The 13,182-nt window shown below is 43.5% G+C and overlaps 1 long non-coding RNA gene across 1 annotated transcript; it reads left to right on the forward strand.

Annotated features, from left to right (window-relative positions):
- Positions 1-7,134: 7,134 nt before the first annotated feature.
- LOC132541755 (uncharacterized) lies at positions 7,135-11,884 on the forward strand. The gene is made up of 2 exons (XR_009552852.1): positions 7,135-7,279; positions 11,787-11,884. It is a non-coding gene; the product is annotated as an uncharacterized LOC132541755 (long non-coding RNA).
- The last annotated feature ends 1,298 nt before the right edge of the window (positions 11,885-13,182 follow it).

Consider the following 13,182-nt stretch of genomic DNA (forward strand, 5'->3'; position numbering starts at 1 on the left):
CACACCCTTGGTTCTGACAAGGCAGGGATCCTTCTGGGGACTTCCCACTGACCATGGGGTGGGGGTGGGGGGCCAGTGCATAGTAAGATGCCAGGCCCACCCACAGCAGAAGGTAAGACAAGTACACAGGGCCCCACCCCAGCTCAGGGCCAGACTTCACTCTACTCCCTCTTGCTTCTCTACCTTTGCTGATTATCATGGCTGCTGCTCTGGTCATGAGATAATGATGCAAATTGTACTCAGAGAAGCTGCGTATGAGGCACTGAAGAGTCCATTCTTGAGATGCTGCAGGGCAGCTCAGATCAACAAAGCTGCCTTTAAGTTATAGACTCAGGCTGGCCCCGCCCTCCTCCACAGTGAGCCCAGAAGGCTTTCTCTTCCTTCATGGGGTGAAGGCAGGGTTTTGCACCTTCTCACAGGACATTATGGGGAAGCCCCTTCTGGGTTCTGTGGGGAGGCTGTCCCAGGAGTGATCCTGCAAAGCTAATGGCCATGGGAGGAGTAGGATTCTTTATTTTCTGGATCCAGGGGCTCATGTATGTGTGATTTCACTGCTCCCAGGGCTACTTTTTCATTCAGACAGAGCAACAGAGAGATACAGAGATGAGGGTGATCCTGACTTCCCTGGGCAGATGACCTCACTAATGTGTCCTGGAACCCCACCTCTCCAGAGCCCTACCTCACCAGGGAAAGATAGAAACAGGCTGGGCATATGGATCCACCTGTCAATGGCTATGTCCTGCAGAGGAGCAATTACAGAAGCCAGACCCCCACCTTTGACACCCCATAAAGAATTTCGGTCCACATTCCCAAAGGGGGAAGAGACAACAGGGGGAAGATGACCAGAGGGCTCTGAACTTCATTAGGATTTGGAGAGAGAGAGGACATTCTGAAGTAGCAATGGGTATAGATGTGACTTGGAAAGAAAGAGAGGATGGCACCATGGAGGAAAAAAGGGCAAACACATACAAATATAGACAGGTAGTTGTATAAATAATAGTTAACCCCTATCTGCAACCTTGAGAGAATGGCTGTGACTTACAGTGGAGGGAATGGGGACAGAGAACTCTGGTGGTGGGAACACTGAGAAATTATACCCCTGTTACCTTGTAATTTTGTAAATTAGTATTAAATCACTAGTTAAAAAAATGGAGATGAAGTGCAGTATCACCACATTGAAGCTTTTCTTTGTGTCTTGGTACCACTTCTATGTGGTCCCAGGACTCAAACATGGACTTTCTCATGACAACACAGACACACATCCTACTTGGTGAGTTACCTCAGTGACTTTTGTCTTTCTTTCTTTCTTTCTTTTTAAAAAATATTTATTTATTACCTTTTGTTGCCTTTGTTGTTTTATTGTTGTAGTTATTATTGGATAGGACAGAGAGAAATGCAGAGAAGAGGGGAAGACAGAGGGGGGAGACAAAGATAGACACCTGCAGACCTGTTTCATTGCCTGTGAAGCGAGTCCCTTGCAGGTGGGGAGCCGCGGGCTCGAACCGGGATCCTTGTGCTTTATGCTTTGTGCCAAGTGCACTTAACTCGCTGTGCTACCTCCTGACTCCCGGCTTTTGTCTTTATTTCTGAACAGGAAATTTCTCGGCCTGGGAAGGTTCTGCAGAGGCTAAGGTATGAGAAGGCAGAGAAGCTGTGAAGGCCAGGTTGGCACTGGGCTGCCTGCCCCTAGAGGCTCCTGCTGAGTGACAGATGAGCATCCCAGGGAATTCAGCTTTGAGGGTTTGAGAGGATGTTGCTTGCACTGCCTTTGTCCTCAAATCAGTTTGTTAAACCAAGTGACCTGTGTCCTGGAGAACACTGGGAGGAATTTGTTTGCAATGCAAATAATGATCCCCCTCCCCCCCAGTTCAACCCTTTGTGATTTCTCCTACCCTGTGCAGGGTGTGTCTGTGTGGTAGAGAAATAGCCATCTTATCTAGCACTTACTCCATGTCGGGCTCTAGTCTCAGTATTTCATGTGCACTATTTCACGTATTCCTCCCCACCTGTTGAGCTAGGCACAAGAAGGGCATTACAGTCTTTACATTTGGTCTTGGATAAATGCTTATCTTCTCAAAGCCTTAATATCAATTAACAAGATTAATTACTGAGATAACAAGGATACAATTCCATACAGTTCCCACCACCAGAGTTCTGTGTCCCAGCTCCTCCTTTGAGAGCTTCCCTAGCTTTTATCTCTCTGGGAGTGTGGACCAAAATTCTTTATGGGGTGTAGAAGGAGGAAGGTCTGGCTTCTGTAATTGCTTTTCCACTGAGCTGGACATAGGCAGGTCAATTCCTACTCCCAGCCTGTTTCTGTCTTTTCATATGGGGTAGGGCTCCAGAGAGCTGAAGCTTTGGGACACACTGGTGAGGTCGTCTGCCCAGGGAAGTCAGGATAGCATCATAGTAGCATCTGCAACTTGGTGGCTGAAAGGCGGTAAGATGTATAGCAGGACAACTTGTTTAATAAATATGAACACAAAATTAGGAATAGAGCAGATGAAATTAGAGGTCTTCATGTGGGAGGAAGCTAGGAAGTCTAAAAAAGATTTATGTTTTAATGAGGGAAAGAGAGTGTATATATATATATATGGCCGGAGATCAAACTCAGGACCTCATGCATGGAAGTCCACTGTTCTATTCACTGCCTCACTTCCCAGGATGTGGTTTTCGTCAGAGAGTTTTTGTGAGGATTAAATAAGAAGGTGCACACAACAAGAGACTGATGTATCTGTGCATACTTATAGAGCATGTTCCTAAGATATATACATAGTCACATACATATGAGTGCATGTGTATACACACAGGCAAGATTTGAGGCCCAGGGGAAAGTGTGGAGGGCACTTATTTTCTGTGCTGCCCTCAAGCACCTCCATAGCAGGACAGAGTAGGAGATCTGAAAAACCATCTTGGTCCTTGAACCGCAGTTCCAGATGTTGTGGGAACAGGGGAGGTGATGGCATGAAAGGGGAAGGAAGTAGGGTTGGCACGGCAGGGACCATGTCTTCTGGGTCTCTGTGCAAGTGCCTGGTTGCTACTACTCCTCCCCTTGGCCCAGCTCCCCTCACTGGCCAGCACACATGGCATCATGGGTTATCAGGAGTGACAAACAAGTTTACTGGGACATGAAACTTCCAGTGCTATCAGCAGATCCAAGCAAACCAAGATGAATTGGTTACTTTTTTTTCATATGTATTTATTTGATAGGACAGATAGAAATTGAGAAAGGAAGAGAGGGAGAGAGATCATTGGAGGACTGATTCATTGATGGGAAGCTCCCCTCCCCCACCCCATAGGTGGGAACTGGGGTCTGGCACCCAGGTTCTTGCTTATGGTAATGTGTTCAACTGGGTTCAACTGGTTACTTTAATCACAGTTTGTAGAAAGTAGTATACCATCGAGAGCCTCTCTGAGTCTGCGCATAAGGCATTCTTGTCTGGAATATGCTTCCTGCCTACTATCCCTTAGCTAATCTACCTTGTCTTAGTAACCTCACTTCCCTTAGCCTCCTCTGGGCCCTCCTGGGTTCAAAGCTCTCCTCTGGTCATTTACTGCTACTCTTTTGAATTACCACACTTCATGATGATCCCCTACCCTAACTCAACCCCATGTTTCCCAGACTGCTTGGAACACTCCTATGTTTTCTTCTTTTTAATTATTTTTGAAATTATTTTTATTTATTATTGGATAGAAGCAGAGAGAAATTGAGAAAAGGGGAGACAGAGAGGGAGAGAGACAGAGAGACAGAGAGCCACCTGCAGCCCTGCTTCACCACTCATGAAGCTTCCCCCTTGCAGGTGGGGACTGGGAGCATGAACTCAGGTCCTTGAGTTTAACAAGGTGCACCACCACCTGGCCCCTACTCTAATTTATTTGTTTATTTTTGGAACACTTTGCTTACAATAAAAGTAGTATAGTAGAAAATTTTACATATATGCAAAAATAGTTCATAAGTCACTATGCACCTGCAGTTATAAAGATTCATTCTTTTTCATTGGTACACTGTCTACTTTTTGTGTGAGAGAGAAAGAGAGAGAGAGAGAGAATAAGAGGAGGGAAAGAGAGATACTCCAGGCAGTGATGCATCTGGTAGAGGACACATGATCGAGTGTAGAAGAATCCAAGTTCAAGCCCCAGGTCACAGTTGTAGGTGTAAAGCCTCAAGAGCAGCGAGGCAGTGCTTCAGGTGTTTCTCTCTCCAATGATTTCTTCCCCCTCTTTTATTTTTCTCTGTTTTTAATAAATACTACATAAATAAATGAGTTTTTTTTTTAAGTAAAGAGAGAGGGAGAGGGAGAGAGAGACACGCACACACAACCGCCAGAGCATCACTCTAGCATCACATACAATGCTGGGGATTGAACTTTAGATCTTATGTTAGAGAGTACAACATTTTATCCATTATACCATCTCCTGGATCACTTTAAAAAAATAATCTAGGGTTCGGGGTGGTAGAGCAGCGGGTTAAGCACACATGGTATGAAGTGCAAAAACCGGAGGTGGAAGGATCCGGGTTCGAGCCCCCCCCCCCCCCCCCCCCCGCTCCCCGCCTGCAGAGGAGTCGCTTCACAGGTGGTGAAGCAGGTCTGCAGGTGTCTGTCTTTCTCTCCCCCTCTCTTGTCTTCCCCTCCTCTCTCCATTTTTCTCTGTCCTATCCAACAACAACAACAGCAATGACAATGATAATAATAACAATGTTAAACAACAAGGGCAACAAAAAGGGGGAAAAGAGGGCCTCCAGGAGCAGTGGATTCGTAGTGCAGGCACCGAGCCCCAGCAATAACCCTGGAGGCAAAAATAAATAAATAAATAAATAAATAAAATAAAATAAATCTGTTTATCTATCTGTCTTCGTGTTAGCAGTATTTTACAAGATTGCAATTACAGCATACAGTTCCACACCACACCTACCACCAAAGTTAGTATATTTTTAAGATTATTTATTAGCTAATTAATTACTAAAGAGAGCTAGACACTGCTCATTTCTGACACATGGTAGTGGTAGGGGTTGAAACTGAGGCTTCAGGCTTCCAAGTCCTGCCCCCTCCCTCCTGTGCTCTGAGGTTTTTCAAGATGCTGGACTGGGGCCAGCGGGTCATCAGTCCAGGGCCAGAAAGGCCTGATTTGGGGCTGTGGACAGAGCAGAGGCCATCCGCTCATTGGGTGCTTCTGCCATCTAGTGGTGTGTTTTAGGTAGTGTTATTCAAAGTCCACCTCCATTATATTTTCACTGAGGCCTGATTAACGGTGGACTTGACCAAGTCAGGTGGTATTAGTCTGCATGTTTGCTGATAATAAAATCGCAGAGAAATAAGCATCACGATTTCAAAATGTTACAGAATTAACTTTCTGGAAGAAAAACGTGAAATTTAGGTGTTCAATGTCTCATTAAATATTTGTTGAAGATTGGCAGGTAGTGTCTTAGGGCTAAGTACTGGGGGGGGGGAAGGGAAGAGATAAATTTGATCACCTATAAAATTTGTGTGGCAAGAGAGAAGTAGTTAAGTCAGCAATTCCAGTTCGGAAGAAAAACTCTCCAACTTCAATAAGCCTGTGAGGATGTGGAGGTGGATCATCATAAAACAGATAGGTCTATAGTCATAACTGGGGAGCAGGTGTCTATCTTTTTCTCTCCTCCTCTACCTTCCCCTCTCATTTCAATTTCTCTCTGTCCTAGGCAATAAAATGGGGGGAAGGGATGACCACCAGGAGCAGTGCCAGCACTGAGCCCCAGCAATAACCCTGGAGGCAAAAAAAAAAAAAAGTTGAAACTGGGAAACTGGGGAGAAAGGCAGAGACCTGGAATAGGTAATGGATAAGGTGAGCCCTGAAGGAGACACATAAGCCAGAAAAAGAAGGATGAAGAGACAGATGTTTTGGTGGTGGAGGTGATAGTGTTCAGAGTGGAGGAAGTGGAGGTGAGAAAATGGTGGAAAGGACACTAGTTTGAGAGGCAAAGGATGCGATTTGGCGTTGACCCAGAGGCAAAGGGAAACAGCCACGGGAAAGCACAAACTTTTTGGTTTCCCCTTTATTCAATTGTCAGCATAAGGAATTCAGTCTAAAGTTTGTAGTTTGTACTTTGACCAAGTAATCTATTTTTCTTTTTCTTTTTTTGCATCCAGAGTTACCGCTGGGGCTCGTGTGCCTGCACTACAAATTCACTGCTCCCGGAGGCCATTAACACCCCCCCCCCCGTTTTTGTTGCTCTCGTTGTTTTATCATTGTTGTGATTATTATTGCTATTGTTATTGTTGTCTTTGTTGCCAGATAGGACAGAGAGAAATGGAGAGAGGAAGGGAAGGCAGAGAGGAGGAGAGAAAGATAGACACCTGCAGACCTGCTTCACCACTTGTGAAGCGACCTCCCCCCTTGCAGGTGGGGAGCCGGGGGCTCGAACCGGGATCCTTACACTGGTCCGTGCGCTTTGTGTCATGTGCGCTTAACCCGTTGCGCTACCGCCCTACTCCCAAGTAATCTGTTTATAATACAGCATGTCTTTGAATAATATCGCTTTGCTGGAATGTTGATTAAAAAAACAAATCTTAGCCAATTCTGGATGAAACCATTTTATTCAAAGTCCTGCTTTCATTATACTTTGTTTCTGCTTAAAAATCACGATGTCCAGAAACCTATCAATGATGCTAACAGAGGACTTAATGTATGAATAGTTACAGAATACTCAAGAAATGAAAGCTGTTCTGCTAATTGTCATGCTGTCCCAGCTTCTCTAGTTGAAAGTGGCAGTTTTTGCTGCTCTTCAGACAACAAGGATGGGAGCGGGGCTTGAGGAAGTCTAGTCTGGATTGATGTAAATAGCACCAGCTTCAGCATCCTCCCTTCCTTCCTTCATCCCTTATCCCAGCTCAGCCCTACAGGAAGAATCAAGAGGCATCTGTTCTCCCTTATCCTTCCCTCTCTCCTTCTCACCTTCCTCTCTTAAAATAGCAGTTACGAATCCTGTTATGTGCCAGCTGGGCAGAGTGGTGATTCAAAGGTAAAGAGCATCTTACCCTTGTCCTCAGGGGGCTGACAGTTTGAGAGTGAGACAGAGAGATACTGACATGTAAACAATGGTTACCAGATGACCCTGTCCAGATGAGAGACAGATCACTCTCCTCTCTTAGGGCTCACCTCCTTCTGGGATGTTCCGAGATGGGGATTCTGAGCTGGCCAGTCCCTGGCTTCTCGTCTCTACTATCCAATTTTATCTCCCTTTACTTCATGTCCATGTCATGCTACCTCTATTCTGCTGCCAGCCATCCACCAAGGCAAGGTATATGTTTTATGGATCAATACTTCTATGGCTGGGTAGATAGCATAATTGTTATGCAAAGAGACTCTCATGCTTGAGGCTCTGAAGTCCTAGGTTCAGTTTCCCTATATACCAACATAAGTCAGAGCTGATCAATGCTCTGGTAAAGAAACAAAACAAAACAAAAACTTCTAGTCTGAGTCAGCACAACCTATGTGGGCAGAAAATGCTTTATCTATTTATTGTTTTCTGACTCATGGTATCTCGTTGAACCAAGTGAGATTCACATGGGTTGCTGGGCACTTTCTGGAGAATTTGTGTTTAAAAGAATGTCACAGAGACATTGACCTTTTTTTTATTACTTTGATACGGATTTATGTTGCTTTACAATACTGTAAAATTTTATACATACCTTTTATACATGGGGTGGATGTTTGGCTTCATGGGGCAGGGGTGGGGAGACAGTCTTTTGGTGGTAGGAATGGTGTTTATGTACACTCCTATTAATTTGTAGTCATATAAATCACTATTTAATTAATATGAGAGGGGAAAAATTGATTTAATGTCTCAAAATTTTTAATGCACAGACCATAGGCTGCATCTTCGATATGTTGACTCTCTTAAAAGCTTAGACCAGGGAGAACAGAAGCAACCGGTGGCACAGCTATATACAAATAATATCAAAGGACATAAATGATGGTGATGTTGTGTATGATACAACAAATCCTAACAAAGGGATTTTTCAAAGTTAACCCAATTGCCAAATAATTTGATTATAGCAATCCATTGCCTTCTTAAACCCATTGATTATTCCCTTTTGTTGCCCTTGGTGATGACTTATTTTGAAGTACCATGAAGATGTTTTCTCTTTGTTGACTATTTATTTCTCAAGGAAGGATCTGTGCCCTGACCGGAAATATGCAGGACTGGTAAATTGTATAAACAGATTCTATCATTAAAACTTAATGCAGCACATTCATATGTTTGAATTTTACAAGGGCATTGGCTTTTTTTTTTTACTATTTATTTATTTTCCCTTCTGTTGTCCTTATTGTTTTTTTATTGTTGTAGTTATTATTATTGTTGTTATTGATGTTTTGCAATGTATGTTTTATTTATTATTTATTTTTATTGATATAATAATGATTGACTAGACAGGAGGGGTACAATTTCATACAAATTCCACCACCAAATTTCCAAATCCCATCCCCTCCATTGGAAGTTTTCCTGTTCTTTATCCCTCTTGGAACATAGACCAGGATCATTATGGGATGCAGAAGGTGGAAGGTCTGGTATCTGAAATTGCTTTTCTGCTGGACATGGTATCGGCAGGTTGGTCTATACTCTCAGCTTGTTTCTATCTTTCCCTAGTGGGGCAGAGCTCTGGAGATGTGGGGTCCCAGGGTACATTGGTAAGGTCATTGGTCCAGGGAAGTCAGGTTGGCATCATGATAGCATCTGCAACTCAGTGGCTTGTCTGACAAGGTTAGCCTTGGAGTGATTGAGGGAACTGAAATAGCTATGTTTTATATGTTTTGCAATATATGTTTAAATTTTACAAGGGCATTTTCTTCTTTTTAAAACTTTATTTATTGATTTATTTTCCCTTTTGTTGCCCTTGTTTTTGTTGTTGGTGTTATTGATGTCGTCATTGTTAGATAAGACAGAGAGAAATGGAGAGAGGAGGTGAAGACAAAGAGGGGGAGAGAAAGATAGACACCTGCAGACCTGCTTCACCGCCTGTGAAATGACCCCGCCCCCACCGCAGGTGGGGAGCTGGAGGCTCGAACCAGGATCCTTATGCTGGTCCTCGAGTTTTTTGCCACTTGCGCTTAACCTGCTATGCTACCGCTCAACTCCCCTTTCTTTCTTTTTTTCTTCCTTCCTTCCTTTCTTTCTTTTTCTTTCTTTCTTTCTTTTTAAATTTTTTAAATTATCTTTATTTATTGGATAGAAATAGCCAGAAATCAAGAGGGAAATGGGAGTTAGAGAAGGAGAGAGACAGAGGGACACCTGCAGCCCTGCTTCACTACTTGCAAAAGCTTTTCCCCTGCAGGTGTGGGCCGGGGGCTTGAACCCAGGTCCTTGCACATTGTAACATATGTGCTCCACCAGGTGCACCACCGCCCAGCCTTGGGCATTTACTTTCAATTTGAGTTGCAAGTAAAACAGACTTCTTGAATATGTGCAATTTAAATTGTGGCGCTTTCTCCTCAGTCATAGTCTTTAACGAGAAGGCTGCCTGAAAGCCCAACTCAAGGATAAATAGTTGTTCAAATCAAACACTGCACTGCATTAATTTATACACGTTTTTCTCCTCTCATCAGTTTAGCCCCTTCAGGGCACACATGGGTGGTAAATGATTTTACCCCTAACCTCCCTATCTGTAGCCGTGAATTTATTCAAAAAATGTCTCTTCATTTTGTGAAGAGATGTGTCATGATGCTTCTGTTTCATGGTAAACCAGAGGCTCCTTGCTGCCCCTAGTATTGAGAAAAATGGGCAAGGTAGGCATTGAATAGATTATTTTTATGTTTTTATTTATAAAATGGGAACACTGACAAGACCATGGGATAAGAGGGGTACAGCTCCACACAATTCCCACCACCAGAGCTCCATATCCTATCTTCTCCCCTGATAGCTTTCCTAGTCTTTATTCCTCTGGGATTATGGACCCAGGGTCATTATGGGGTGCAGAAGGTGGTAGGTCTGGCTTCTGTCATTGCTTCCCTGCTGAACATGGGTGATGGCAGGTTGATCCATACTCTCAGCCTGTTTCTCTCTTTCCCTAGTGAGGCAGGGACTTGGGTAGGTGGGGCTCCAGGACACATGGAGGGGTCCGTCTGCCCAGTGAAGTCCAGCTGGCATCATGGTGTCATCTGGAACCTGGTGGAGGCTCCTTGTTTGCTTAGGATCTGGTATGTGCTTGTCCTTTCTGGAGCCGGCTCCAGCTTGTATGTAAGCTGCTATTCTCCTCCTTGGCTCTCCTTGACTACCGCTGTATCCCCTCACAAACTGACTTGAAAGTCTTGCCCTCACTCTATATTCCCAGCACTTAAGCTGCTGCTTTGCAGAGAGAAAGCCAGGAGTTGCAGTCATCCTGCCATCTTGGCTTTTCCCCCTTCTAATAGGTTATTGTGCTGTCACTAGAGTACCACATCCCTTCCCCTCCATTGGAAGTTTCCCTATTCTTTATCCCTCTGGGAGTATGGAGCAATGATCTGTACGGGGTGCAAAAGGGCCATTGTTTACAAGTTCAACAAGGATAAACATTGAGAAAGCATATTACAGAAGAGGGACATTTGCTCATACAAACAGCATTCCAGAAATTGTGTAGCATAAGCCCCAAATGGAATAAAAGTCCCTGTGGAGCAAAGATTTTGATTTATTGTTTATTGTTTTATTTATTAACTGCTGTCTTATGCTTAGAACAGAATCAAAGGCATTCAAAGTATGGGTATTCCATGAATAACATGGAAATAGAGCATGCTATCAGATGATTAAAAGAATGGTCATCTGAAGGGAATTGGTGATGAAAGACCTTGGATTTTTAGTGGGCTTGGAATACAAAGCCAATTGAGCAGGACACTTTGGCACACACAGTGACCCTTGGAAGGTGCAGGTAAGCTAGACCACATGCCCTATGCAGTTATCTGTATAATTTTTCTCAAAGCATAGCGGTCTGGTAGTGGCATTGATTATTGGAGATCCTCAGTATTCAGTTTAACTTTATAATGTTTCTCCTGAAAGTCAGAATAGCAATTAAGGAAAACACGGGGGAGGGGGAGGCTGTGGGGGGGGGTGTTAACCCATTTAATTAATGAGGTCATATGTTGCTCTGAGAATTTCACCGAGGTCTTTGAGGAGAATTGCTGCAATCAATGGATTACAACCCCAAAGGATGGGCACTTTCTTTTTAGCCTATAAAGTACCCACATCATCCTGCAAAGCCAATTGCTGGTTTTAATTGACATTCACTTGTCCTTTTGCGCTAATTTCTCTGTGGGCCTGTTTGACTCAAGCTCTCCTCCCTGATGAGATGCTGAAAATGGATTACATCATTTCAGCCCATGTTTGGAGTATCCTACACCTCCTTCCTAAGAAAGATGGCAAAATTAAACAGCTACCATGTTCTACTTTTCTTCCCCTAAAGTTACAGAAGACATTCACTGACACTGACTCATACAGTCACTAGGTTGGCAATTTTCACTGGTCTATTCAGGGGCACTGACATCCTAGATCATGTCCAGGGCCCTCCCTCTCGTGTCAAGGCTCTGAAAGACTCACCAGGGTCTGTTGAAATAATTGAGGTCTTAAAAATGGTTACAGAACATGTGGAGAGGGGTAGGGACGGGTGGAAGCACACTGGGTTAAGCACACATGGCGCAAAGTTTGTGGAGTGGGGCAAGGATCTTGCTTCCACCTGCAGGGAGAAGTAGAAAGGTCGCTTCGCAAGTAGTGAAGCAGGTCTGTGGGTGTTTGTCTTCCTCTCCTCTCTCAATTTCTCTCTGTCCTATCTATCCAACAGCAACAATCATAATGAAAAGGAGAAGATGGCCAACAGGAGCAGTGGATTCATGGTGCAAGAACCCAGCCCCAGCTATGATCCTGAAGGCAAAAAACAAACAAACAAACAAACAACAACAACAACAAAAACGGAGAAAACCGTCATGAAATCTTTATAAGGTGTTACTGAATCTACTGGGACCTATAAATCAATACCCATAGACATTTCTCGATATGCTGTAAGATGGTGAGTCCCCAAACATACAGATACTCAGAAATAGAGGCCAAGCAGTGGTTCACCTGGTAGAGTGTTCATGATACTATGTGCAAGAACCCAGGTTCAAGCCTCCAGTCCCCACCTGCAGGAGGAAAGTTTCAGGAGTGGTGAACTAGTGCTGCAGGTGTCTTTCTTCTTCTCTTATCTCCTCCGTCCTTCTTGATTCTCTCTGTCTCTCTCGCCAATGAATGAATAAAGAAAATATTTCAAAAGGTATTCCAGAAATGGCTGTGGGTCCCTTTGTTTCTTGAAATCTATAAAACCTTTTTCTAGACTCTGTGGAAATATAAAGTTCTACCTATTACTTTTTTTTTTTTTAATTGTTTGCCATGGGCATGTGTTATAATCTCATGATTATCCCTGGTTCTAGGGATAGCTACAGTTGAATTAATGTAGTTTAGTGATAGGCTCTGTGCTGTCTCTGATTAACCCTGCTTCAGTTAGCTGTGAAGCTTAGCTATTCCTTCACAGTAGACCTGACCTAAAGAACAGCTTTTGGGGGGTGTGGGGTGGGGGGTGGGGGGCAGGCAGTGGTACACCTGGTTAATTGCACACATTACAGTGCACAAGGATCCAAATTCAAGCCCCTGTTCCCCTCCTGCTGGGGAGAAACTTCACAAAAGGTTAAATAGGGTTGCAGTTGTCTATCTCTCTCCCTCTTTACCACCCTTCCCCTCTCAATTTCTCTTGGTCACTATCAAAGAAATAAATAAGATAATAATAAAAAAAACAGAGCAGCTTTGAAGAAGTAGAAGATTTTATATAATAGTTCCAATAAATTCACATAAGAATTAGCAATACCAAGGCCCTCAGAACATTTTTACAAGTTCTTAGCTACTGCTATAGTGTCTGCAGCTGCATCCTACCTTCAAATACATCTAAATTAAAAGTGTGATGTGGCTCTGTAATTAATTACCCCTGGAGCCATGTCGATTAAAATTAATGTTTTAAACTTCCTCTGAGGCATTTCTAACACCAAGTCTTCAATTTCCTAGACACCCAACTTAGTGTCCAACATTTCATTTCTATTCTGACACAACTGCCTGGAGTTAGTGTCAGATTCCTCAGATTTAACGATCATCAGAGCACAAGTCTTGAACCACTTTAAGAAATATTTATTATTTTTATTTGATAGGACAGA

Source organism: Erinaceus europaeus, chromosome 12 (assembly GCF_950295315.1).
Source record: "Erinaceus europaeus chromosome 12, mEriEur2.1, whole genome shotgun sequence".
Lineage (NCBI taxonomy): Eukaryota > Metazoa > Chordata > Mammalia > Eulipotyphla > Erinaceidae > Erinaceus > Erinaceus europaeus.